Here is a 13,354-nt window from a genome sequence, read left to right as displayed (position 1 = left end):
AACAAGTCATGTTTTAGGGACACTTTGGCATTGTTTTGGATCTAGGAAAGTCAAGAGTCCAATGTGCAAGGAGATCCAGTTCTATCAAGTCTAGCACATTATTATTATTATTATTATTATACAGGATTTATATAGCGCCAACAGTTTGCACAGCGCTTAACAATATAAGGAAGACATTACGATTACAATACAATTCAAGACAAGATGGTAAGGAGGGCCCTCCCCATAAAGGCTTACAATTTAAAAGGGAGGGACCAGTGATACATGAGGAGGTAGCTGTGTGGGGATGAATTGTTTGAGAACGTGATGGTTATGGTTATGAATTATGGATGTCTCTTAGTGTGTGATAATGTTACTTCATGTCTCAGAAGCCATCTATTTTAGAAATTTTGCCAAGTGCCCAGAGGAAATAGAGGATCGGATATTTCTTACAAATGTATCTGGGATGCGCTAGATATGGTGGTATATAGGCATCGTCTCCTCTTCTATGGATTCCCAACATCAAACTTCCCTGATCCCACAGTGAAGCCATCAGGTCCAGCCTGGCTTGGTCCCAATTAGTGATGGCTGGTTCAATTTGCAGGACATTCGCTGAACTTGTCATAAAAGTTGCACATTTTGAATGTAAAGCAAACCCCATAGATGTCAACGAGAGGCGAATCTTAAAAATCAATTATTACATTTTTAGGGCTAATAGGCATGGGGTTGTCAAACACCAAGGCATAGGGGGCTGGGCGCTGCCCTGGGGGATATGTACCATTTCAGACAAATGTAAGAAATATTGTTCAGCAGGAAACTGTTCTTTAAATGAGGCTTAAAATGAAACATTAAAAATATATAACATGCACTAAACCTGCCTGTAAAATGGGCCACCTGTAGGATGTATTCCTGAAAAAGTGACACTTTATAAAGAAAAGAATAAAATTTGCCATGGGAAAGACATTACTTTGCCAACTTAATTCTTTTGTGAAAGACTGCATTGGGTCCTCCCAAAATATATACCAGACCCTTGATGAGGGGCCATACAAGAAATGTCATTTAGCGGCAAATGTATTTTTTCTTAACGATGTACTGTAGTACATCCTACATTGTGCCTGTCCCGCTAACATCCATACCAGACTCTTATCTTAATGAACGTCTGGTATAGATTTGAAAGAAAAAGAAACGCAAAAAAAAAACCTACCAGACCCTTATTTAGATATGCAACCTGGTAGACCAGGAAAGGGGGAGGGCAGCAAGAATGCACCCCTCCACCGAACCATACCAGGCCACATGCCCTCAATACAGGGAAGGTACTTTGATGTGATGGGGAGCAGTTACACCATTACTTGACTTAATTCACCAAATATGGTCATGACTATTTTTGGTGACTGACAACACCCAAGATCTTATAACCAGCTTGTTTATAATTTGAAGCAAGCCAGCTAGCAGCGGGATCATTGGTTGCCAGGATTCTGGCGGCCATATTAACATTGCCACCATTAACATCAGCCAGAGGTTCGCCCAGGTGAACAGGCTAAATCTGGCCATTCAATTAGCCATACGGCAGGCATGAACGGGTAGAGTATGGGGTGAACCCTGCTTTGCTGCAAACTGAAACCACATCTCTAGTCACAATCAATCTTTCTAGAAGGAATGTTAAAAGCTACCTTTAGCTGCTGTAAGCTTTGGTAGTATGAACAGGATTTCCAAATCCTGCTTTTCAAAGCTAATGTAGCCTATACAGACTTTGTGCTTGGGCAACCATTCTGAGTTAGAACCTGTGCAGATACGTTAACATTCTTACTCCTATTTCTTAAAAATAATTATTATGTGCACAAAGATGGTAGAAATGTGCTTTAAGATGGTAGAAATGTGCTTTAAGGTTTCAAGTCTTAGAAGCCAAGATAAGCAAAGTGACCCAAAAAACATTTTGCAGGCTAAAACTCTTGATAAAGGTAAAGTGGTCATCAGAACTTGTGCTCATTAAATAATGTTTTAAAAGAAATGAATCATTCTTTGTGTTTTATCATGTATTATGAGATAAAAGGTACAACTGTATCCCGGATTCATGCATGGCTGTACATTTAATGAGCTACCCCAACGAAAAGGCTGCAGTCAGATAAACTGCTTGCTTAGTCTACTCTCTGTACAGATAAGGGAATTCCCTGGACTCTGACTTTTCTTATACATATTAAGGAGATTTCACATCAAAAGAAATTGTGACTGGGCAGACTAAATTTCTTTATAGTAATTAAGCACAACTTACCCCCTGGAGTATCATTCCCTGCGTTATACTGGACGCTTTACAGAAATATGCACTGCCACATGGGTGCTGCCATAATCGACTATTTTAAGAAGAGCTTTTAATCATGGTTTAAACAAGATAAAAAAAACTTTGATTGCATTTGATATCATTTTGATATCATCAAGACATGTTTCTACACACCAATCTGCTATTATTATTTTCCTTCTGGAGGGTGGCTACTTTTGTTCCCCATGGTCTCCGTGTGTTCTAAAGTATTCACCGATCCATGGTTGCTCCTGTGATGGACTACAATCTCATGTTTAGTTTATGAATTTGTATTGAAGGAAGGACAGTGTCAGTACCAATTCAGAGATGATTTGAGGATCTACAGCCGAGTGATACACAAATACGATACATTTCTGTTAATAGTTATGTTACTTGAATGCATTTTTAAGATTTAACTCCTGAGTTTAGTGTCACGTTCAATCTAACATATAATCACCCTTTATTGAGAGGAACTGTCAGTCAGATCTCCAAAAACAAATAATGTTTTTCCTGTACATAAAAATAAAATTAAATGCCAGTACGGAGGCTGATTTAACAAAGGGTTACATTTTACAATGGCCTCTGAGTACTTAAATTAGCCAATCAGGTTCACAGAAAATCCTGCCCCTTAGTGACCAAGCATAGCACTAGACCAGGGTGACTCAGACCACATCTGACACACAGTGACACATTCCTTTGCTTTAGTTTAAATTGTGATATGTTTTTTCCACAATCTCAAATTTTATGACCAAAGTTCTCATTGAACCTCCATGTCCTAAACGTATAAATACAATTAACGTTATTTATTTTACTCTAGGAACCTTGCCATTTCATTTCATTTTGTTTTTTAAATAGCTTGGTTAAATAAACTGTCTCAATTTGCAAAATATCTAGTTGACATCATTGAAATGGCAGCTTGGTTCATTTTGGGAAGTGTCACTTATATTCCCCAAAGGCCATTAAAGAGTGTGAAGTGGAATGATGTATGCAATAAAGTTTTCAGAGATATTATACACCCTATTTAAGGTATGATGTCAGACAATTATGGAGAACATAAGTATGCCAGGTCTGAAAATTTAGATGAAAATGATTGTTTACAGTTAGAGTAATATTTCACCGTCGTGGCAGCATTTATGGATGCTCTTAGATTTCATTAGGAAATCGTTGTATTATTTCCTTGACACGTCTCCTTATTATCAATTTTCATAATCTTTCCAAAATTAGATTTAAACTTGCAACACAATCTGGGCAACATTTTGCAAGGGGAAATTCATAATGCTTTTACTTTTTTTACATTAATTTACCAAAAATTCACTGTTTGTAGAAATTGTTGCCCTGAAAAAAAAAATGATCACGCATAGAACTAGTTTGAATTACATTATTATCTTATATTAGGTCTACACTAAAAGGGAAACATTTTATAGACCTAAATGTATAAATTAATCAACAAGAGTGAAAGGTAAACCCCATGCCAAACCCCATCCACAGACAGATGTAGCTGACAGAAATATAGACAAGGACACTTTGTTTGCTGAAAAGCACAATTAGAAGCAAATTGCATGGACATAATGACACGTGTCTAAGATTTCCTCATGACAACAAAAGCAGTTTCATCTTTAACATGTTAACGCAAAATTATATGAACTACGCACCTTTCATTTAAATAATATCTAGTGATCCTGCCAAAGAGGTCTTTGTTCAGTCACTTCCTGTTATGTGGTGACCTAATTGTACTCCTGTGTTGTCACTTTGTCACATACACCCCTAGTGGAGACTTTAAGTGGCCGTGTCGACACACATTTCTTAAACATATTTCTGCATTGTTACTATTGGGAAAATGCTCCAGAACAATAATGTGAAGCAGACAATGCATGTAGAGAGGAAGTAGCTGAGATACAAAAATAGCATAACAAATTGTTTGTTATTGTTTGTTAGTCAGGTTGAAAAAAGATAAAAATCCATTGAGTTCAACCTATACACTGCGCCTTACGAAACTAAATTTCACCCAATTAGGGTTTAGATTTATTTTAAAAAACATGCACAAAAAAAGTATACTCATATTTGTTTTTTTTGTTTTTGAAAACCACAATTGAAACATTACAATCAAATCAAAAATTATTCAGGTGAATATTTACTAAATCAATCTCCCTATTTACCCATATACACTTTTTTTCATTCTGTTTTTCTAACCTTACACTGACCCTGGGCTCTTTGACTATATAACCCATATAAATTACACCTCAGCTGTTGCTCATAAGCAAGTTACAGTACCTGGAATCTGTCTCAAAAACTCCAGTTGTGCAATAAAACTGGTCACAGTTGCAACGTCCCCACAACCTCTGTTTCGACTCACCAAGTCTGAAACATAAACCTAACAGCCCATTAAATAACTGGTCTATAAACACGTTCTAGATTTCGGAACTTTTTAAATACCTATCGTTTTAGGGGGAAACGTGGCTCATATGGAAAAGGGAGGGGGTGCTGGCATTTGGAACGAGAACAACGTGAAGCAAATAAGGTTTTATGAGCTAATCTCATTAGATCGTTTATTGGAACTTCTGTTTACTAAAAGCCCATGTTACAAATTGTTTTGGAGGGGCAGAAACATATCAGACTACAGTTGCAAACATTTTCAAGTTATTTTTTGTTACTCAAATGTTCGAGTTCCATTTTCGAAAATGAAAAAAACTGCTTACCATTACCAACAAATATATCTTTATTTGAATGTTATTATTTTATCTACATATGCCTAAAGCATTCAATGTTGAAGAGAGTAGTGGTACCAAGAAATAATATTGATATATAGAACTGCTTCTTAAATTGTTGCTGATTCATTTTTTAAACACACATTTTTGCACGGGACTGCATATGAAAATCAGTTACATTTATTCAAATTTCATGTTTACTCTAGGCAGATACCCAATTCAAATGAAGGGTTAGTAGAAATAAAGATGCTTATACAGTTGTCAAACTGAAGGCACTGTAAAGATGTATTTGAAAAGGTTAATTTATTTCAAATACATAATATGTAATTATTTATTTTTTGCTGATGTCAGTGCTCAGGCAAACCCTTTATTTTATTGTTGATTGCAACCTACTATATTATGTTCATTATCACTTAAATGTCACTATTGTTGTTTAACTGTTAACTTTATTTTAAATCCCTGTTGGCCTCCCAATCCCTAGCAGAGTAAACAAAACAGAAACCGAGAAAACAGTTTTTGTTCACCATATTGGCTAAGTATGGTACAGCAGCTAGTGACTGAAGATGGTACCTCCTAGTTCTCTTCCCTGTGTCCTTGGATGTGTTTCCTGAAGGGACCCCCCCACATTTCCTATCCAAAGGCTGGGGCGTGAGGAGAAATTTGGCTCTGCTCTTATAATGCATACTGGTCCGAGGATGAGGATCCCAGCGCAAGTTAAATAATAATATCAGTAACATGGAAATGTTGCAATAATTTAACATTCTTAGTGAAATAATGATAATGTTTTACTTAAGATGAAGAGAGGGTTCTAAATTAGATAAAACTGTTCACTTCAATTATTCACACACATGCAAGTAAAAATACTTTGACATTTCCCTTGCACACAGTTGGTTGTTCAAAGAAAACGTGATGGCACCCTATTCACTAACTTGCAAATCACTACAGACAATAATTATCTTCTTTTTGTTTGTTTGTTTTTCAGTCTCTGGCAGTTGCTAGAAATGCTTAAGTGTTCTTAAAGGAGAACTATGAGGTGAGTGCTTTTCACTCACCTCATAGTTCTAGCCGACCTGTGACAATGAGACTGTCACAGGTCGGCTCAGTAGATCGGGAGGTGAGCAAACACATAACGGTGTTCGCTCACCTCTCGATCCTGTCACGGCTGTCTGCCGTGACAGGGGAGGGGCTGGATTCCCCCCTCCCCGCTCCGATCCGCCAACGCTGACTGGCGGAATGGACGGGGAGGGGGCGGGTACAACTGGCTCTGCCTTTAGATAGGCAGAGCCAGCTGTCAGTCACGCAGTTGGGCGGATCACGGCACAATTGTCGGGATCCGCTTCAGCGTCTCAGTATACCGCGAACTACAGCTCGCGGTATACTGAGCCTAGGGTGATGGGAGGACGCTAGTTTGTGTCCTCCCGTTACCCTAAGGAGAACTATGGGGAAAAGACTTAACCCCATAGTTCTCCTTTAAGGCAGAGTTTCAGGAAATGTAACTAAACATTTAACACAATTCTGTTGATGTAAGTTGTGCTCATTGGTTTAATCTTTATAAGCATTGATTCTTTTTTTGTAGCAGTCACTGTTTTAGTATGCTTAATATGATTTGTTCAGTATTAATTTCCCAGGGTATTTGTGTGACCGGGCTGAGTACTTTCAGAGGCCTAACCAGAATGACTGTACCTCCACATGAGGTAGGTGAGAAACAAGGTGGCAAAGTCAAACTAGAGAGAGTATGGTGTGGGAAATTTACACTCAGGAAGCTTGAAACACAAGGTAAGGGGCCAAACCAACTGGGCATATACAGTACCATGGGGTGAGCAGAATGATAGTCATCAAAGTTTAGTACCTATAAATACAGAAATTGTTAACCAAAGCCAGAACATAGAAAATACTCAGCATTTATAGAGGAGCCAGGCCAAACAGAATTCAGGTGTTGTCAAATGACCAAGGTCAATCCAAGAACATTAGACAAAATTGTATCTACAAGTTAATGCTGCAACAGACAAGCAAGCTCAAAGTCGGATTGCCCAATTAAAGAACTATGAACCCTATGACTGCACATTAATGAGTGTCAATGCTTAAGAGTGCCCCTGTGAGCTTCAAAAGACCTGAAGGTATGCACATATGCACACATTGAAGCAGGGTTTCAAAGTCTGGAGAGCCTGATAAAGTTAAAGTGGTCACAGCAGGTGATGGCATAGGTCCAGCAGCAACAAACAGATACGAGGACCCAGAGGTGGGCACAGGATCAGTAGACAAAGTATAAGAAAGTCCAGCAGCAGGATTCACTAACAGATACCACTGGAATACAGTCACTCCACAGCCAACTGTACCTCAGATGAACAACTATGCCAATGGCCATGGCTGGATGAATCCTCAGCAGGTAAGTTCCTGCCTGCTGAAAGCTGAATTTATATACAGTCATATCTGAGATAGTGGTGGTTAGAGATCTCCCCACTATTATCCTGGACAGTAGAGAAGACCCAACAGGAAGATTAACAACTGCCCCATTTCAGCTGAAATGCAGAATACGCTTTAAAAAAAAATGCAGACTCCAAATTCACAAGTACCTAGACCACAGTACACCCTCCAAGCTGAGCACCACCCTTTCACGCTATAAACATTATTGGTTAAATTATTATTTATATTTAATTGGATTTAATATATTTAAATTTCATCTGCAGAGTTTTTTTATGTTTCACCCAGTTGAAGACCTTATATAAACTTTGCTGTCTTGTTTTGAAACACAAACACATGCAAACATGCCCCTGTGTTTGGCTGGACCAAGGGGTTACACACAGTTGACTATGTGTTGACTATGTGCTGTTTTTCTGATGAGTCATCTGACTGATAATTTATGTCGAACTCACAGTGGCAACAGCTCAAAAGCCCGGTGCCAAAGAGTGAGGTGGAGCATCAAACTCTTGGCCCTGATGCATACATACTTAATATTACAAATCTTGAAGTGGTGTCAAGAATAAGGTGAGGTACATTTTCATGCATATTTAACAGGAATTACACAGCATTCTGATTTTCCATGGGAGGAATAAAAGTGTTTTATTTCTCGTGTAGAATGTACATTACCGTTTTCCATTGTGTCAGTGCATGATACAAGCCAAATTAATTTTCAGGAAAAGTTAATAGGAACATCGTTTAGGTTGATTAGAACCATCTTAAAGGCTACATTCCTCTGCTTTTAAATTTGTTGTAGTTTAAAGTATAAGGACAATCAAATGTATTTATTTTTTATAGAGTTGTGGATTGTTAAAAACCCCTGCCAGGTTTTTATTGCTGTCTGTGTATCCACTGGAGAGAATCTCTATTGATGATGGGAAATGTAAAAATTAACAGTTTTCTCAAGGACAAGAAGTGACATGGCATAGAAAATCAATCCTCAATGTATCCAAAACTACAATATAAAAAGTTTTGTTTTAGATATACTTTAAACCAGACCTCTGGCATCTGGCTCCCCCAGGGGTGCCTTGAAATTTTCACACAATCTCATGCGTTTTCATGGTATATGTAGGCTTCTAATGTTAAGGGGGGATTTTGATATGAAGGTGGAGCTTCTGATGTGAAAGGGAGGGCTTGTGATGTGTAAGAGGTCTCTTAGTGTGAGAAAGGGGACTCTAATGTGAAAGGAGTGGGTTCTGATGTAAATAGGAACTCAATGTAAATGGCATTCTAATGACAAAGAGGGGCTCTAATGTGAAGGGGGGCTCCTGATTTGAAGGGAGACGCTGTACTCCTGTAAAGTAGAACCCCATGTTATGTGTTAGTGCATTGAGTTCCCCGTTAAAATCCATACCAGGCCCTTATCTTAGATAAGGGTCTGGTATGGATTTTAGAGGGACCACACATCATTTTTGGCCTTTTTACATTTCTTACTGGGGTGCTTTAAGATTTTGCATATTATTAAAGGATGCCGTGACTGAAAAAAGTTTGAAAAACACTGCTTTAAACACATGTGCTGTGTAGTGCTTAGTGGGGGTTCAGTTTGAGGGAAGGGGCTGTGGAATGTGACCATGCTTCATGTTACACCCTAAATACGGTGAAACATGGTCCATGAAATATGGAATATTCTTTTAATCAATACACAGCACAACATTTTTGGACAGTCACTCCAGTATTGTTGGTTTAGAAGCATGGCACCTACTCTGGTGGGGGTGATTTTTTGTTTTGTTTATAAGTTTGTGAAGGTTTATTGTACTATGCACCATAGGTGAGATTGTCCTAAAAGGTTGTTGCAGTGTATTGCTTGAATCCATGATTTTACACAAGATGGGTTAATCCTGTATGTTGTACTTACATTCGTGGGTTATCTTTCTCATGGTGTCTACATCTCAGAATCCTTATAAATGTCTAAAGTGTAGAAATGAATGCAAACAATTAGAGGTCCACCAAAATAGAAATATCAAAACCGAAACGAAACCGAAATAAATAAATTGTCAGGCCGAAAGCAAAAATGTTTTTTTATTTTAATTTTTTCAAAATGTTTTTCTTTTAAAATAGAAAAAGAGATTGAGGACACAAAGTCCTCAATCTCTTTTTCTGCTACCACTGTTATAAATGAACAGGAATCCTCTATACTGAGTGTACTACTGTGTGTATACTCTATACTGAAGTGTCCCTGTTCATTCATAACTTGAGAACATTGTGTGTCTACTATAACCACAATCATGAATAAACAGGAGGTGATGTAGATCACTTCCCATTCATTCCTAATTGAGGATATAGTAAACATACCATGTCCTCAATTATGTACAAACACTCAGCGATCACTGAGTGTTTGGACCACTCTCCATCCTGACAGCTGTCACAGGAGGCTGAGCCAGTGGTGCAGGAAGGAGAGCTCAGCCTCCTGTGACAGTGCGGGCTGTCTCCGCCCCCCCACACCGCTCTGCCGGACTATGATAGGAGAGACGCCGGCCGCTCACAGTGCTCTCCTCCCGCAGCGCTCGGCCAGCTGTGACACTTTCTTTCCTCCCCGCTGGGACACAGAGCAGCGCCCAGTGGGGAGGAAAGTGCAATTTTCTGCCGATATGTTTCGGTGGCCGATATATCGTTACATCCCTACAAACAGTTCATGTAAGTAAGACGCCCCCAAATGATTGAGTTCAGGTGTTTCCAGTGAAAGTGACTGTTAATTCTACAGCACAGAAAAACATTTTAGTCAATTGTGTGGTCCCAACCTTGTGGAAACAGTTTGGGGAAGGCACTTTTCTGTTCCAACGTGACTGTGCCCCTGTACACAAAGGCAGCTACTGTTGCAGAGGGACTTGAGTGGCCTCCACAAAGCCCTGATCTCAGCCTTGTTGAACATTTTTGGGATGGATTGAAAAGCATAGTATAGTTTACCTGTGAATGAACTGCACCCATCCCAACAGCCACAGCTCCAGTGACTCTTTCAATCCTCTCTCTCTTTCAGTATAGTGTATAGTGTGTGTGTTGCAAGAATTTTGCCATCCTGACCTGCAGCCAGTATCGTCTTACCAGTTTTGCTTGCATCCGATGTTCCTCCATTCTTACTGTAAAATTAGATGCTTTTATCTTTCACCACCTTACTACTTAGCAAATTTACTCTGAATGTTATTTTGTAGGGTCAGGTTAGAACTGTCTGTAAATCACAAATAAAAAGTGATTTTAGTGGAAATCTATCAGTAAAAAACTATAATAGAAAAGCATCACAGTGTAACCAGCAATTTCCGTTATAGAGTTGTTGGGTAAAGAGGTGGCCACAGACTGACGATGTCCTTCGGAATTGCACAGCAGTGCTCAGAGACCAATCCAGAATTGGAGGTGTTAGCCATTCATCAGTGAATTGTGGCACCTGTAAATATTAGAGCCAAAGGAAATCTCACCGCTCAAATTCCTTAGCCACATCAGGACTCGCCAGGTGCTGGTCTAATAGGTGCCTCTCCACCTTGGAATGCAGCAGTATACGAACAGACTGCACTGTTCGTATACCCTGGTCCTCTATGAATAAGCCTGCGGGTGAAACATGTGAGAGGTTGTAGTTGGTTGGGGGTGTGCAGTGCTGGCATTTGTTGCTTTATACACTTTTATATACTGATATACTGGATTTGCTGTGAATTTCAATAAAGGAGTAGGAACGCGCTGAAAAATGCCCTACGCCCAAGGAAGTACAGGAGCTTCTTTGGGGCGTTTTTCCATGTGTGTCCATTGGTATTCCAGAGTGCGGATCGGGGTTAACAAAGCGGTAACCCCGAGCCACACTCGGGACTACAGTGTACAGGTCTTACCTTTTCCGCGATCACCGCTGTGTCCTCCAGCGGCTGCCGACTTCCGGGTTCCGTCCCTTGAGAGCGGCCGGGTCGCAGGGGGGCGGAGCTGGCGGGAATTTTGAAAGTTATTTTATTTCAAATCTAAACAACTGGGCGGAGCAAGCCATGATGTCCCCCTCCCTTTGGGTCTGGTTAGGAATTTTAGGGGGACACCACTTGTTTCCCCATTTTTGGGGGTTGGTTCCTCTTAACTTTCCTACCAGACCTAAAGGGTCTGGTATGGACTGGGAGGGGGACCCCAAGCTGTTTTTTTTTTTTTAAAGAAAATAAATATTGCCGTTCGGCTATTCATTTACTGCGTTTCGGCTACTATGAGAAAAGGGCAAACGGCAGCGAGTGAACTGCTGGAGGTTCGGCTCAGCCGATCCAGATATTGGATCGGCTGAGTTGAACGCTTCTTCACTTCATGATAAGCATGTTCTGCTGAACTGAAGCCAGCCGATGTACGGCTGATTTTAGCCAATATACGGCTAAAATCAGCCGGACAGACCCGAAGTGAATAGCCGAATGGCGTTCGGCTCACTTCACTTCGGCTCGGTTATTCACTTGGCTGCCTTTGGCAGCTTTGTGAATAGCCCCTTAGATTATTTTTTTTCTAACTCATCCTCTGGTGGTTATCTGGCTATTGGAGATTTATATTAGCCTGCCTGGTTAAATATTTGTACGATAAGGTCACTTTTATTACCCTTACCCAGGATTGCAAGCAGATGTTTATAATATACTGTAATATAAATGCCCAGCTTGCCACAATATGCAGGTTTATGGTCATATAGCTAAACAACTCCATTGGCAACCAGTTTTGAAGGTATTTGCCCTAAAATACCTATTATGGTCAGTTACAATTTTGTCTGAGATCAACATTTTGCCTCTGAAGCTAAGTTTTCTGAATTGTCTCCTTCCACTACCTGTGCTAGACAAAAGAGTCATCAACAAGGCAAATAGACATCTGATTGTCTGCTACGATGACTGACAACTGAGGCAGCCTCTGTAAAGTCCTCCCCATGTATTTTATAAGGATTTCTATTGAGTACAATTAAGATACTGTACATAATATGACTAATTAAAGGGCATCTCTGGTCAAAAATGAAAAATAAATATGTATTTCTATATTGAATTTCCATAAGTTATACCCCACTCCTAATAAGCAGATCAGTCCAGAAGATGGTAACTTACCTAATAAAGATGCCTATAGGATATACTTCCTCAATGCACTGAATATGCACTTCCTTGTGTCATCACTCTCGCAGAGCCTGCCTTCTAAACTACTCAACATCTGAACAATGTAATATTATCATTGCTTGCTGGAAGCAATGCATGATGTGATATGTAGTCTTGAGAAATGGAGTTTGCATCACACCAAGCAGCAGGGAAAGAGATCCAAAGCACAGTGGGAATCCAGGAAGTTGTTGGAAGTGATGGACAGACAGAAGACAGCACTCACTACATAAAATGAATTTTACAAGTGGCAATTTAGCAGTACATTTCAGACAGGAGGTTAACCAATTCACAGCGAAATGTTTAGGCATAAAATGTAAAGCACAATAAGCTCTGTGTATGAATTTGAATTGTAATTCCCTCCATTTTTCACATGGGGTGCATTTACAAAAAATTTTTTTTCATATTTTGAGTTATGTCTTTCCTTTGGGATTATCTTCCCTCAAATCCGTGGTGTCTGAAAAGACATAAAAGTGGGCGTCACTGCTCCATTTCTGGCAGAATTAGTAAAGTTCTCATTAAATGTAGAAAGTTGCGCTGTTGTTTTGTAAAACGCAAGAAAAGAACAGTAAATATTGATTTGGACTCAATGCAAACATTCGCCCAGGAGTGGATAATTACACCCTTTCTATGCAAAATACACATTTCAAGAAGCCCTTCAGTAACAACGCGATGTGGTGTACATTCTTTAGCACGTTCAAAATTACATGTTGTCCTGGACAGTGTCTGCCCTATAATTTCTCATGTCTGTATGCTGCAGTCAGGGTGTAATTTTAAACTTTGAAAACTTTATGCCAATTAGGAGACGGCACTTAACTCTTTCTTCAGGTGATAGGTCACCGATGGCTCCAGAT

This window comes from Nanorana parkeri, unplaced genomic scaffold, assembly GCF_000935625.1.
Source record: "Nanorana parkeri isolate BGI_ZX_2015 unplaced genomic scaffold, ASM93562v1 scaffold140, whole genome shotgun sequence".
NCBI lineage: Eukaryota > Metazoa > Chordata > Amphibia > Anura > Dicroglossidae > Nanorana > Nanorana parkeri.
This window is presented reverse-complemented; position numbering follows the sequence as displayed.